Genomic DNA, 13,408 nt, shown 5'->3' with positions numbered 1-13,408 from the left:
TGAAAATAGTTGAATTTCTGCAAAGAATTTTACTATTTATAAAATTAATTGAATTCTTGCGAAGAATCTTACTATTTATAAAAATATTTGAATTTTTTTGAAGGATTTATTAAAATTTTAGAAAAAAATTGAATTTTTTCGAAAGGTGTTAAAATTTTTTTCAAAAATTGAATTCTACCGAGGAATTTAATTAAAATTGTTTTGAAAATAATTGAATTCTTGTAAAGATTGTACTATTTAAGAAAATAATTGAATTGTTTAGAAGGATATTTATTAAAATTTTAGAAAATAATTGTATTCTTTTGTGAAATTTTATTAAAATTTTTGAAAATAATACACAATCTATCTAAAGATAACAAAAATATTATATATATTATATATATTATATATAATATTGAGTAGATTTTTTTCAACACGACAAAATTAAATCCAATCTTTATACTTAATTCCCTGAACCGAAAAATGCAATGCAGGGCTTACACATAAATCCTGGATTTTCGAGATGAAGAAAGATAAGATTTTATTCAAAAAGAATCTTTTCTATTTTATTTAAATTTTTTACGACTAAAGCCAAACACATGCAAGTACATTCTGTTGATGTCAGAATCTCGGTGGCAAAGGATTGCTTTCTGAATATTCAAATAAGCTAAATTATTTATTGACTCCTTCTTTTTTTATCATTTTCCAGCGAAGCAAATTTTCAGTCAAAAATATAATCACCAACAAGCTTCCATTAACATTAATAATTTTATGTTTATCCATTTCTTTGATAAATTTTTCATTCGTAATTATAATATGAACAGTAAATATTCACTTTTAAATTTATTTTTAAAATTTGAAAAATTAAGACTAGGGAGATTGAAACCCGGGACTGAAATATTGATTTATATGGAAATAAATATATATATTGAATATTAAAATTTATTATTTTTTTTTTTTACAAAAAGTATATAATTTAAATTAAATATCATTCATGTCAAAGTGATAAAAGTTTGAAAATAAATAAATAAATAAAGTTATTATTTTAATTAAATTTCAAGTAAATCGAAAAAGTTCGAGTCTTGATAATCTCATGCTTAAAATGAAAAATCAAAGTAATGCCACTCCAACGCAAGTTCTTTGAGAGTCAACTCTTTTTCTCTCTCTCCCTCTCTCCATCTCGTTGAAATGTGGAACGAAAAGTTTTCTTCTAAAAGATCCCCGAATGTTAAAAAATCACTGAAGCGAGTGCAACGCCTCTGAATGTTTTGTGTTGAATTCTAACGACTCCAATAGTGAACATAAAGAAAAGAAGAAAAAAAAGCGAAAGAATCCAAAAAACCAAAATGTAAAAATATATTGTAAACAAGAAATAATTCTCTCGAAATAAGGGATATTCTTGTGACTTTGACTTCAAACGAAATATTTTCTTAATCAGGACAAATTTTTTTTTTTCTATTTTTAATAATTCATGTATTTTAATTTTTAATAATTATTTTTGTAACTATTAAAAGTATGGAAAAAATATTTTATAAGCAAAATTTTTAGAAAAAACATAATTTTTTTATTTTTACCCTTAACGACGATTTTTCGAGTAATTCAATCAAGAAGAAAACAAAATAGTTCAGTTAGTTAATTTTTCAATTAATTAAAATATTTTTTACCTAATTTTAAAGAGTAAATTAATAATAAATTATTTTAAAAAAAATTATTCATTCAATTTATAAAATATTCAAACATGTAAAAATAACTAATAGTTTAGAACCACTTTAATAATTAGGACAGAGTTTAAAAAATAATTTCATTTTAAAGAATACATTGAAAAAGCCTTGTTGCAAAAATTGCTAAACGATAAACAACATTAAATTAAAATTAATCCTTAATAGTATTAACATACATCCGTGTAGAGTAATCCCAAAGATGTTAGAAGAAATGGCAGCTTATGAAACTGTAAATTTTTTTTTTTTTTTATTTCGTATTAATTAAAAAAGCGGCATTTCACTCAAAAATAAATAAATAAATAAAACCGAACACCGTCATGACGTAAAATCACACGTAGAATGAAAAACCGCGGAACCGGTACCGCGTACAAACTGGAATCTCGCAGCTGATGCTGTTCGTTTTATATCCTAAGTTACGCGCAGGGGCAACATTTGAGAAAGCGGAATGCGCGAAACCACCCAAATCCCACAACGCATGAGCATTCTGACCTCATATCTTTCCGATTCAAAAGAAAAACTATATATATACAGATATATGTGTGTGTTCACAGAAGATCCAATTCAACCCTCAATTAAAAACAGTATGAAAGTACAATATGTCAAAAATCGATGACTGATGATAAACAAAAAGAATGATTGAAAACATGTTCAAAATTACGCGTCACTTATGAAGATTTTTTAACTTTAAATTGGTTGGAAGAACAAATGTTTATTTATTGATAAAATTATTATTTAGGGTAAGTCCGGGGGAGATGGCCATACTTTTTTTAAAGTACTGTAAAAATTATAAAAAAGCGATTTATGTCTATAAACTTTTATTGATAATTAAACATTGAACACTTAACTTTAAAGTAACGAAAAATAAAATATTTTCATAGGAACAATCTCAAAATTTACATTTTGTAAAAAGTGTGTCCCGGAATGTCCGGGAGAGATGGCCAATATTTATAATTTTTTACTTTTAACTCAAACTTCATTTTTAATCCTTCAAATTACTTTTCTTTTATTTTGGTCACATTCTGAACATTTATCATCGGATAAATCCATATTGGATCCGCCATTTTGAATTTTGAAAATCTGACATTATATTCGTCATTAGCGAACCCGAAAACCCCCGAGTACCAAGTTCAAAATTGCAACAAATATTTAATTTTATTTTTCCCTGACTTTTCCCTGATTTCCAGAAAAAATTTTCACTTTTTCCCTCACACCCTAAAGAATATTCTAATTCACTCCAAAAATTATTAGATACTCATAAAAATGTTCTATTACATTTATTTACAAATTTCTTTAATTGTAAAATTATTCGAAAACATCAATAACTTCTTTTTTAAATAAACATTTAATCATTATTATTTTTCTGTATAGGAATTAAAATTCTTCAAAACATTCAAATTCAAACCTTTTTGAAATTCAACAATTTAAATTACCATAAAATTTTTTAAAATAAGTTATAATAATTATTTACAAAAATCCTAAAAAAAAATCTTTTTCAAGAATTCAATTATTTTCAAAAGAAAATTTCTCACAAAATATCATTTATTTAAAAAAAAAATGTAATAATACTCGTTGCAAGAATTCAATTATTTTCAAAAATAATAAATCGATTATTCGGTAATTCATTTTTAAATTAATTTTTATTAGAAAATTTTAGAAGAATTCAATTATTTAAATTAAAAAATAAATAATTTATTAAATAATTAAATGTTTGTTAAAATTGAATTCTCATAAAGAATTTTATCAACAATTTTTTAAATAATTGAATTCTTTTGACAAATTTAAATAAAATTTTTAAGAATAATTACATTTTTCGAGGAATTCAATTAAGATTGTATTAAAAATAATTAAAATCCTGCGATGAGTTTTATTATTTATATAAATTATTAAAATTTTCCTAAGAATTATATTAAAAATTTTCTAAAATAATTGAATTTCGGAGAAGAATTTTATTATTTATAGAGATACTTGAAATATTGACAATAATTTTTAAAAAATTTTTGAACATAAATGAATTTCTGTGAAGAATTTCATTACTTTTGAAAATAATTGAATTCTTCCAAAGAATTTTATTCAAGTTTATAAAAATAACTGAATTTCTGTGAAAAATTTTATTATTTATATAAATAATTAAATTCTTGCAATAAATTTTATTCAAGTTTATAAAAATAATTGAATTTCGGTGAAGAATTTTTGTTATTTCTAAAAATAATTGAATTCTTGAAATGGACTTTGTTACATTTTTTTTAAACAATTGAATTCTTACGACGAATTTTATAAGAATCTTTAATTGACATTTTTCGAAAAATTTTATGAAATTTTTTATTTTAAATAATTGAATTCCTGTAAAAATTTTATTACTTATGAAAATAATTGAATTATTTCGAAGAAATTTATCAATAATTTTGTAAATTTAAAGAGAATTTTCAAAAAAATTTGCAAAATAATTGAATTTCTGGAATTATTTGTAACTTTTCTAAATTCAATTTTTTTTTATTATTTTTAATTAAAATTCTTCCATAAATCTAGTATTTATAAAAATTTTTAAAATTATTCTCTAAATAATTTCTAAATAATAATTTTCTGATAGTTTTTCAAGAATTAAGTTATTTAAAAAGAAAATTATTGTTATAAATAGAAAAAAAATTCAATGTTTTGTATTAGAATTCGTAGTAATTTCATAGTTAATGAGTCAAACAAAAAAAAAAAAAAATTCAGAGTTTTCTAATGAATTTTAAAAATTCAATTTTTTCCAGTACCTTTACTAAAAATCCCTGACTTTTCCCTGATTTCCCTGACCAGTTTTACTTTCTCTAAATTTTCCCTGAATTCCCTGATCTGTTGCAACCCTGAAGTTTTAAACAAATCCGATGGATTTTTAATTTTCTCGTCCGCCATGTTGGATCCGCCATTTTGAATTTTGAAAATCTGACATCAGATTCGTAATCAGCGACCCCGAAAACCCAGAGAAATGACTTTCCGTTGAAACGTATCAATTTTAAAATTATCCGCCGTATTAGGTCGTTATATTGGATCCGCCATTTTGAATTTTAAAAAACTGACCTCAAATTCGAATTCAGCGACCCCAAAAACCTTATACAATATGATGAAAGCATATTCTTTTGTAAACTTTTTTTTCGGACCGTTTTAGGACCACAAACGATTTTTAACTAGACTGCGAAGGGGTTAATAAAATTTTACTAATTATAAGTTTCCACCGCTATTAATAGTTGTCGCAACTTTTTAATTAGTTGCCAAATATTTTAACATAGTAAATTGCGATAGTAAACATAAATTCAAATAATAAATATTTTCTTAAAAATCGTTCGATCCATTTGAAAGAAAAATTACGATTTTTGTAAACAAATTCAATTAAAAAATTGATTGTAAAATAAATTATAAATTTAATTTCAAGGACCTATGTTTTTTTATTTTTTCAATCAAGATGAATATATAATGCAAATAAATTTTCCTATATGGTTGGTAAAGAATGATTTATTTTATTTTCATTTTAGTCACCTGCATTTTTATTTTTCCAGAGATGCATCTGGATGAGAGCCAAATAATAATTCAGACAGTGAGCGTGCGGGAATCAAACTGAAAACTATTGTGAAGTAAGATCGTGTTTTACAAGAATTTTAAAAAATGACCTTCTACGATGGGACAATGGCACAATCTTATCTGTGGTTTTGGCTTTGTTTCCTCTATAGTTTTTTTTTTACTCTTATTTAAAAAAAGTTCTGTCATTTTTTATTTTATAAAATTATATTTTGGGTTGAGTATACAATTTTTATCCATAATGTATAAAAATTGTTTTATCGTCACTCCCCCAACTGGACGATAAAATAATTATTATAATTCTTTTAACGCATAAATTAGTCTTAATTATATTTTTCTATCTTAATAAAATATTGTTACTTAATTGTAATAGTAAACTTATTAAATAAAATTAGCAGTTTTCTACTACAATTTAGAAATTTCTACCATCAATTAGCAGCTTTCATATTAAAAAATTTTTTACTACTATTTAGTAATTTTTCTACCAATTAGTAATTTCTACTATCACTTTGCAGTTATCTGCTACAATTGATCTGCAGCTCCATTTAGTAGTTTCTATCAATCAGTTATTTACTGCTATCAATTATTTATTTTCTGCTGAAATACATCAGTTATCTACTATACTAGTCATATTCTATTAATTAGCATTTATAACTACTAACTAGCAAATTTTTACTACCAATTAGTAATTTTTTACCATCATTAAGTCATGTCTACCTAAAAATTATTTAAAAACGGTTAAACTAATTAATCTAACGAGCCAAAAAACACAAATAAATTATCTTAAAAACTAACTAAATAATTCAGATGTAGAGAGTACTGTGCGAGGAGATTACTATATAGAATGAATTTATATTACTTCTAAATTCCCACTGATGCCCATTTTAGGAATTGAAATGACGTTTTGTAATTAATAACAGGTACTTATTGTTCCGACTAATGTAAATGGAGTGGTCCAAGATTCAGTTTATTCATAACCGAGATTCAAGTTTTGGACAGATCAAAACGACGCTTTATTACAAGAATGGAAACGCGCGATATTCATTACCTTCAGTGATTTGCGCCACATTTGTGTGGATGGCTTTGCAACGACTCCACTGCGATATTACACGATTATAATAACAATAATGTCTCTCCATATTTGATAAGTTGGGCACATATTTCAGAACAATACACATATATATATGTGTGTGTGCGAGACTGAGAGAGCGGTATTACTGTATATGCGAGAACTAAAGATCTGAAATAATAGACAAATGAGAAATTCTAATTTATAATCTGCTTATTTATTATAAAGCTTTTAAGAGCGAATTAACGAAGAGAGGAAAATTTCATTTTCAAATTTAGTGTCTGTACTTCATTGCAGAGAGTAAAGTAAGTGGATTTAAGTTTTTTTTTTTAATTCCTTATGTCTAGTTAAAGAAATTCGTATTTAACTGATGAATTTACATTTAGCCGAATTTACATTTTACAAACATTTATTGTTAATCGAAGTAATAAGATTTTTAAATTAAAGTTCCTATCTTTTCCCTGATTTTCATTAAAAATCATACTTTTTTATGTTATCTAATTTCAATTCTAATTTTTCTAAAATTTAATTATTTTCTAAATTTTCCATTAGAATTCTATAAAAAATACAATTTGTATAACAACACTTTTCAAAAATAAAATTCTTTATAGTAAAAAACTTATTTCAATAAAATTTGACAAAATTTCTAATTAATTGCAAATTATTATTGCAAATTTAATTTAATATTTTTAAATTATTTACGGGAATTTAATCCTATATTCAAAAAATTTTAGTTATAATTTTTCAAAAAGACTAATTTTTTTCATAATTTCTAAATTAAACTGTTCAAAATTTGGATAATTTTTGTTAAATAAATCTTTCGAAATTTAATTATTTCCAAAAATTTATACTAAAACGCTTGTAAAATTCAATTATTATCTAAAATTTTAACTAGAAAATTCATTTTTAAATCAATTTTGGTCAAAAAGTTCGAAGAGAATTTAATTATTCAAAAACAAAAATAAATATTTAAATGATTAATTCCTAAGAATTGTATTAAAAATAATTGATGTCCTGGTAGAATTTTATTATTTGCGAAAATAATTACATTCTTGCAACGAATTTTATTAAAATTCTTTTTAAAATAATTGAATTTCTGTGAAGAATTGTATTATTTCAGGGTTGCGACAGGTCAGGGAAGTCAGGGAAAAGTCAGGGATTTTTAGTAAAAGTACTGAAAAAAATTAAATTTTAAAAATTCATGAAAAAACTCTGAATTTTGATGTTTTCAAACTTCATAAACTATATGAAACTACCACGAATTTGAATACAAAACCTTCAATTTTTTCTATTTCAGATTATAATTTCTTTTTAAATAACTTAATTTTACGAGAACTATCATAAAATTATGACTTATAAATTATTTAATGTAGGGTAAATGCACTAGTAGTCGGACACTTAAGGATACAATCTTAAATTATGCTTTTTTTCTTGAAATAGCAAATATCTACTGTGTTTATAAGCACATTATTAATTAAAGAAGTTCTTCAGGATTAAAAGTCATATAAATTTGTTACAAATAGTTGAGTATTTAATAAAATATAAACATTTTAATAAAAAATTACGAATGCTTTAGTAGTCGGACACTTTTTCCCCTTGTTTCTATAGTCGGACATCTTTTAGATATGTTGAATTTATAAAGTGAAAAAGATAATTTTTTAATTGCTATCTGCTGGAAAATGGAATTAAAGCAAATTAGAAGTTATTAATATAATATTTAAACCCTATAAGTTTCAATATTTATGATTAATTATCAACAAAACTTTGTGCCACTCATCGCGCTACTCGAAAATGGTTGTATCTATAGTCGGACACCATGATTTTTAAAACATTAAATAAAATATTTCTTGTTTAATTATTTTCGAAAATAACACTATTTTAATAAAATATAAACTTCACACATTCGTCTAGTATACTTTTTAAAGCAATTATCACAATGCATTATTATTTATTTGTCAAAAAACACGAAAGTGTCCGACTACTAGTACTGTCCGACTATACCCGCACTTACCCTATAATTTTTACAATTTTCATAAATACTAGATTGATAAAAAAAATTTTAGTTAAAAATACTAAAAAATTGAATTTTGGAAAAGTTACAAACAATTCCAGAAATTCAATTATTTTCAAAAGTAATAAAAAATTTTCGCAGAAATTCAATTATATTCAAAAATTAAAAAAAATTCTGGTCATTTCAATTATCTTTAAAAATAATTAAATTCTTCTCCAAAATTCAATTATGTTCAAAAATTAAAAAAAAATTCTCGTCAAAATTTCAATTATCTTTATAAATAATACAATTCTTCTTCGAAATTCAATTATTTTTAAAAACTTTAATAAAATTCTTGATGGCAAAATTTCACAGGAATTCAATAATTTACAAAATTTTTAATAAATTTCTTCGAAATAAATCAATTATTTTCATAAATAATAAAATTTTCACAGGAATTCAATTATTTATTAAAAAAATTTTGAAAAATATCAATTATTTAAAAAGAATTTTATAAAATTCGTCGCAAGAATTCAATTATTTAAAAAAAATTTAACAAAGTTCTTTTCAAGAATATAATTATTTTTAGAAATAGTAAAATTCTTCATCGAAATTCAATTATTTTAGAAAAATTTTAATAACATTTTTAGAAAATTTTTTAATTATTTTCATAAATAATGAAACTCATCGCAGGATTTTAATTAATTTTCGATAAAATATTTTAATCAAATTCCTCGAAAAATGTAATTATTTTTAAAAATTTAATTAAAATTTGTCAAAATAATTAAATTATTTAAAAATTTGTTGATAAAATTCTTTATGAGAATTCAATTTTAACAAACATTCAATTATTGAATAAATTATTTATTTTTTAATTTAAATAATTGAATTCTTTTAGAATTTTTTAATATAAATTCATTACAAAATGAATTACCGAATAATCGATTTATTATTTATGAAAATAATTGAATTATTGCAACGAATTTTATTACAATTTTTTCAAATAATTGAATTTTTTTGTGAAAATTTACTACTTTTAAAAATAATTGAATTCTTGCGAAGGATTTTATTAGAATTTTTGTAAATAATTACATTTTTTTTGAAAAATTTTATGGTTATTTAAATTATAACAAAACATGAAGAAGGCGATCACTCCGAGTCGAATAATATTCTTATAAATTGTTGAATTTCAAAAAGGTTTGAATTTGAATGTATTGAAGAATTTTAATTTCTACGGAAAAATAATAATGATTAAATATTTATTTAAAAAAGAACTTATTGATGTTTTTGAATAATTTCACAATTAATGAAATTTGTAAATAAATGTAATAGAACATTTTTTTTGAGTATCTAATAATTTTTAGAGTGAATCAGAATATTTTTTAGGGTCAGGGGAAAAGTGAGAATTTTGTCTCTGGAAATCAGGGAAAAGTGAGGGAAAAATAAAATTAAATATTTGTGGCAACCCTGTATTTTTGTGCAAATAATTGAATTCATGCAAAGAATTTCATTGAAATTTTTTCAACAAATTTAATTACAAATTGTATACAAAATATATTAATTCTTATAAACATATTTTATTATTAAAATCATTAAAAATAATTGACTTCAATTGTAGAATTTTATAAAGATTTTTTCAAATAATTAATTTCTTTCAAGCAAAATTTACAAAAACTGTATTTTAAATAATTGAATTTCTGTACTGAAAATTTTTTATTTTTTTTAAAAACATTAATTTGCTTGAGAAAGAAAAGATGTTTACTTTTTGTGGTACTAATTTTATATTTAACAATAATATGATATTTGATAATGATAAAATCTTCGTAGAATACGTTATAATTAAAAATGTTCAATTATTGTAATCGATATTTATTTAGTCTTTCTCTGAAAATTTTTCGTATTTAGTTTCTATACCAACTTTTGTAAAACTTAATTATAAATTTCAATGAACACTTTTCTTCTATATTCTTTTAGGTATAAATTATTAAATTAATAAAAAGACTATAAAATATAAAACACAGAGGGATAACAATGTTATTCCAACTCCTCGATATCCAATTATTATTTTATCAGAATCAGATTTCTCTTCTTGTCTAATTAAAATTCAGATATCTTATATATCTAGACGATTTTCGATTAGAATATGAATTCGAGTTATATAACATGAGATTATGAAAATTTCCATATAAATTACAATGAAAGCAATTTAATATATAAAAAGAAGAGAAGAAAAAAAAATTGAGCGTGACGTTCAAGTTAGCAAATTATCACTGATCCTTTATCTATATCCAGGACAACTTGACCCTTATTCGAGATTGCTTGAGGATCAGCATCAGTGATTGGACCACGTGCTATGTTGGTCAAAGCTACGATTTCGATAAGGAAGCATATACTGAGGCTTACTTGAAATGCAGGGGATAATAAATTCCAACCGCAAATGGGATATCAATGTGCGAAATTACTTGAAATTCCGTCATGAGTAACGAAATTTACATTCAAGTAGTCACTCTCTTTCTCCATTTTAACATTTTTAACACAAGGAGATGTGAATTTCCACTAATTGTCATTTAACTAAACTGTCATTTGACCGAATTGTCATTTAACAAAATAAACAATAAACACTCTTCAGTATTGCCATTTGCTCGAATTGTCACTTTACTTAAACCGTCAATGAACCAAATTAACATTTCACAATTTTCATTTATGAAATTATTTGTTTACCGAATTGTTATTCGACAAAATTGTCATTTTACGACAATTATTTCACAAAAATTATTAATGGCTAAAATATAATTTTGACTAATGATAAATTCGATTAAAAATAAATCCGGTAATGGTAAATTTAGCTAAAACTAAATTCAGCTAAAGATATATTTAGCTGAATATAAATTTGAACGAGGACAAATTCGACTAAAAATAAAATATGTTAAATATAATTTTGATTAACAATAAATTTAACAAAATATATAATCAGTTAAGGATACATTTGGCTTAAGTTAAATTTAACTAAAAAACTGTTAAAAATAATAACTTCGGTCTACAATACATTTGGAGAAATATGAATTCGGCAAAATAATTCCGTTACCAATAAATTTAGTCAAAAGTAACTTAGGGTAAAAACAAATTTTTTTTAAGGTAAATCTGGATAATGATAATAAATTTAGCTAAATAAAAATTCGTCTTACGATAAATTGGATTAAAAAAGATATGTTAAAGAAAACTTTAATTAAAAATAAATTTAGCTAAATATCAATTTCGCTAAAAGTAAATACAAAAAGGTAATTTGGTTAAAGTTAAATTCATTAATAACTGATTCGCCATTCGACAGAAGTAATATATTTAAGTGTAGTCACTTAAGAACTGCCGCATTCAATCAAATATTGTTATTTCTCAAAAATTATCAATATTTACTGTTAGGAAAAATGTTGTGGAACGAGCGCAAAGCGTTCATATATCTTGAGTGCAAAGCGCCCAATACTTTCTTGAGCGCAAAGAGCCCAATATTTATATTCTATACAGTGCAAGGCGCCCAATAATTCATTGAGCCTAAATTGCTCTATATTCTATACAGCGCAAAGCGCTCAATACTTCATTGAGCCCAAAGCGTTCATATATCTTGAGAGCAAAGCGCCCAATACTTTCTTGAGCGCAAAGAGCCCAATATTTATATTCTATACAGTGCAAGGCGCCCAATAATTTATTGAGCCTAAAGCGCTCTATATTCTATACAGCGCAAAGCGCTCAATACTTCATTGAGCCCAAAGCGTTTATATATCTTGAGCGCAAAGTGCGCCCAATACTTTATTGAGTGCAAAGCGTTCATATATCTTGAGCCGAAAGCGCTCAATATTCTCTACAGCGCAAAGCGTCCAATCCCTATGAAAATGTTGAATGTGCTTCGCTGTACAGTCTCATAGTGATATACCAAGTGAATAATTAAGGTGAAAAAAAGCGTAATGTAAAGTTCTACTTTGTCAACAGTGGATTTTTATCCGTACTGATATTTTACTGACAGCGCCTTCAGCGCGAACGTCGAAAGCTCCCTAAATCATATATGGTAATAGATCAACAGTACTCAGTCGGGTCGATCAATAAACGTGGAATCGAAAGGTTCAAGAGGACAGAATTGACCGTATCCCCCAATACCGTTTTCACTCGAAAACAAATAAAACTCACCGCCAATTTAATTCGCTCACGGCCAATTCTGACTTTTTTACTGGGTTCAAGAATGGTGGACCAATTGAGCGTCCGCCGGCAATAACTCGATCTGCACTCTAATGCAAGCGCTAATACCAGTCGGGGAGCAGTGAGCGCCTCTGGACTCACTGCCACCGACTGGTATTAGAGCGTGCGTCCGAGCGCAGATCGAGTTATTGCCGGCGGACGCTCAATTATAAGAGTTTTACCAGAAATTGTGAGCGATGCATGGTACTATCATTATTTTGAACGAGGATCACCTTTTGCGCCAAGATTCAATCGTATTTATCAGAAAGTGCTCGACAGTGGACTTCGAAGCACATTTAAGAAGACGGAAAGCTGGCGTACTGACGATGAATTGGATGATGAGGAAATTAAGAAAATTATGGAATTGTTGAGAATTTTCTTTTCTTTTCTTTCTTGTTTTTTATGAACTGAATATTATTCTTTTTGTTTCCGAGCGTTTTCTGTACCTAGAAGCGGTTTTTTTCGGTTAAGGAATCAGTTTTTTCATTTGCGTGTTTAACAAATGTTTTGCTATAATTTTTGTTGAATAATGAATTTTAAAATAAATTAAATGATAGTGCAAAGAATTAATCTTATTTGTTTTTCTATGCTATGATATCAAACATATTACTTTAAAGTTGCCTTTATTGAAGGTGAAGACATATTATTTTTGTTTATAACACAAATATAACAAATAGAACATTTCCACATGCATTAAGTATAATTTTCTTTTTTCAAAATCAATAATGTTTTCAGTTACAAATATAAATGTTGTTCTTGAAGTTAAATGGAATAAAATATTTCACAAAAATATTCATAACACATTTTTTACTTTTACTCCAAGTTTCTGAAGTTTTATATTGGAGAAATTTTATATATATTTGTTCCCTA

General features: G+C 24.7%; 1 protein-coding gene across 2 annotated transcripts in view; it reads right to left on the bottom strand.

The window, feature by feature from the left end:
• LOC122504579 (metabotropic glutamate receptor 7-like) overlaps positions 1–2,050 on the bottom strand; it is a 330,791-nt gene extending 328,741 nt beyond the window's left edge. For both annotated transcript variants that reach the window (XM_043615752.1, XM_043615753.1), the window contains exon 1: positions 1,877–2,050. The gene's annotated coding sequence lies outside the window, so the exon portion shown is untranslated. The remainder of the gene's footprint in view (positions 1–1,876) is intronic.
• Between the last annotated feature and the right edge of the window lie 11,358 nt (positions 2,051–13,408).

The sequence above is a fragment of the Leptopilina heterotoma genome, unplaced genomic scaffold, assembly GCF_015476425.1.
Source record: "Leptopilina heterotoma isolate Lh14 unplaced genomic scaffold, ASM1547642v1 Lhet_305, whole genome shotgun sequence".
Taxonomy (NCBI): Eukaryota; Metazoa; Arthropoda; class Insecta; order Hymenoptera; family Figitidae; genus Leptopilina; species Leptopilina heterotoma.
This window is presented reverse-complemented; position numbering and strand designations above follow the sequence as displayed.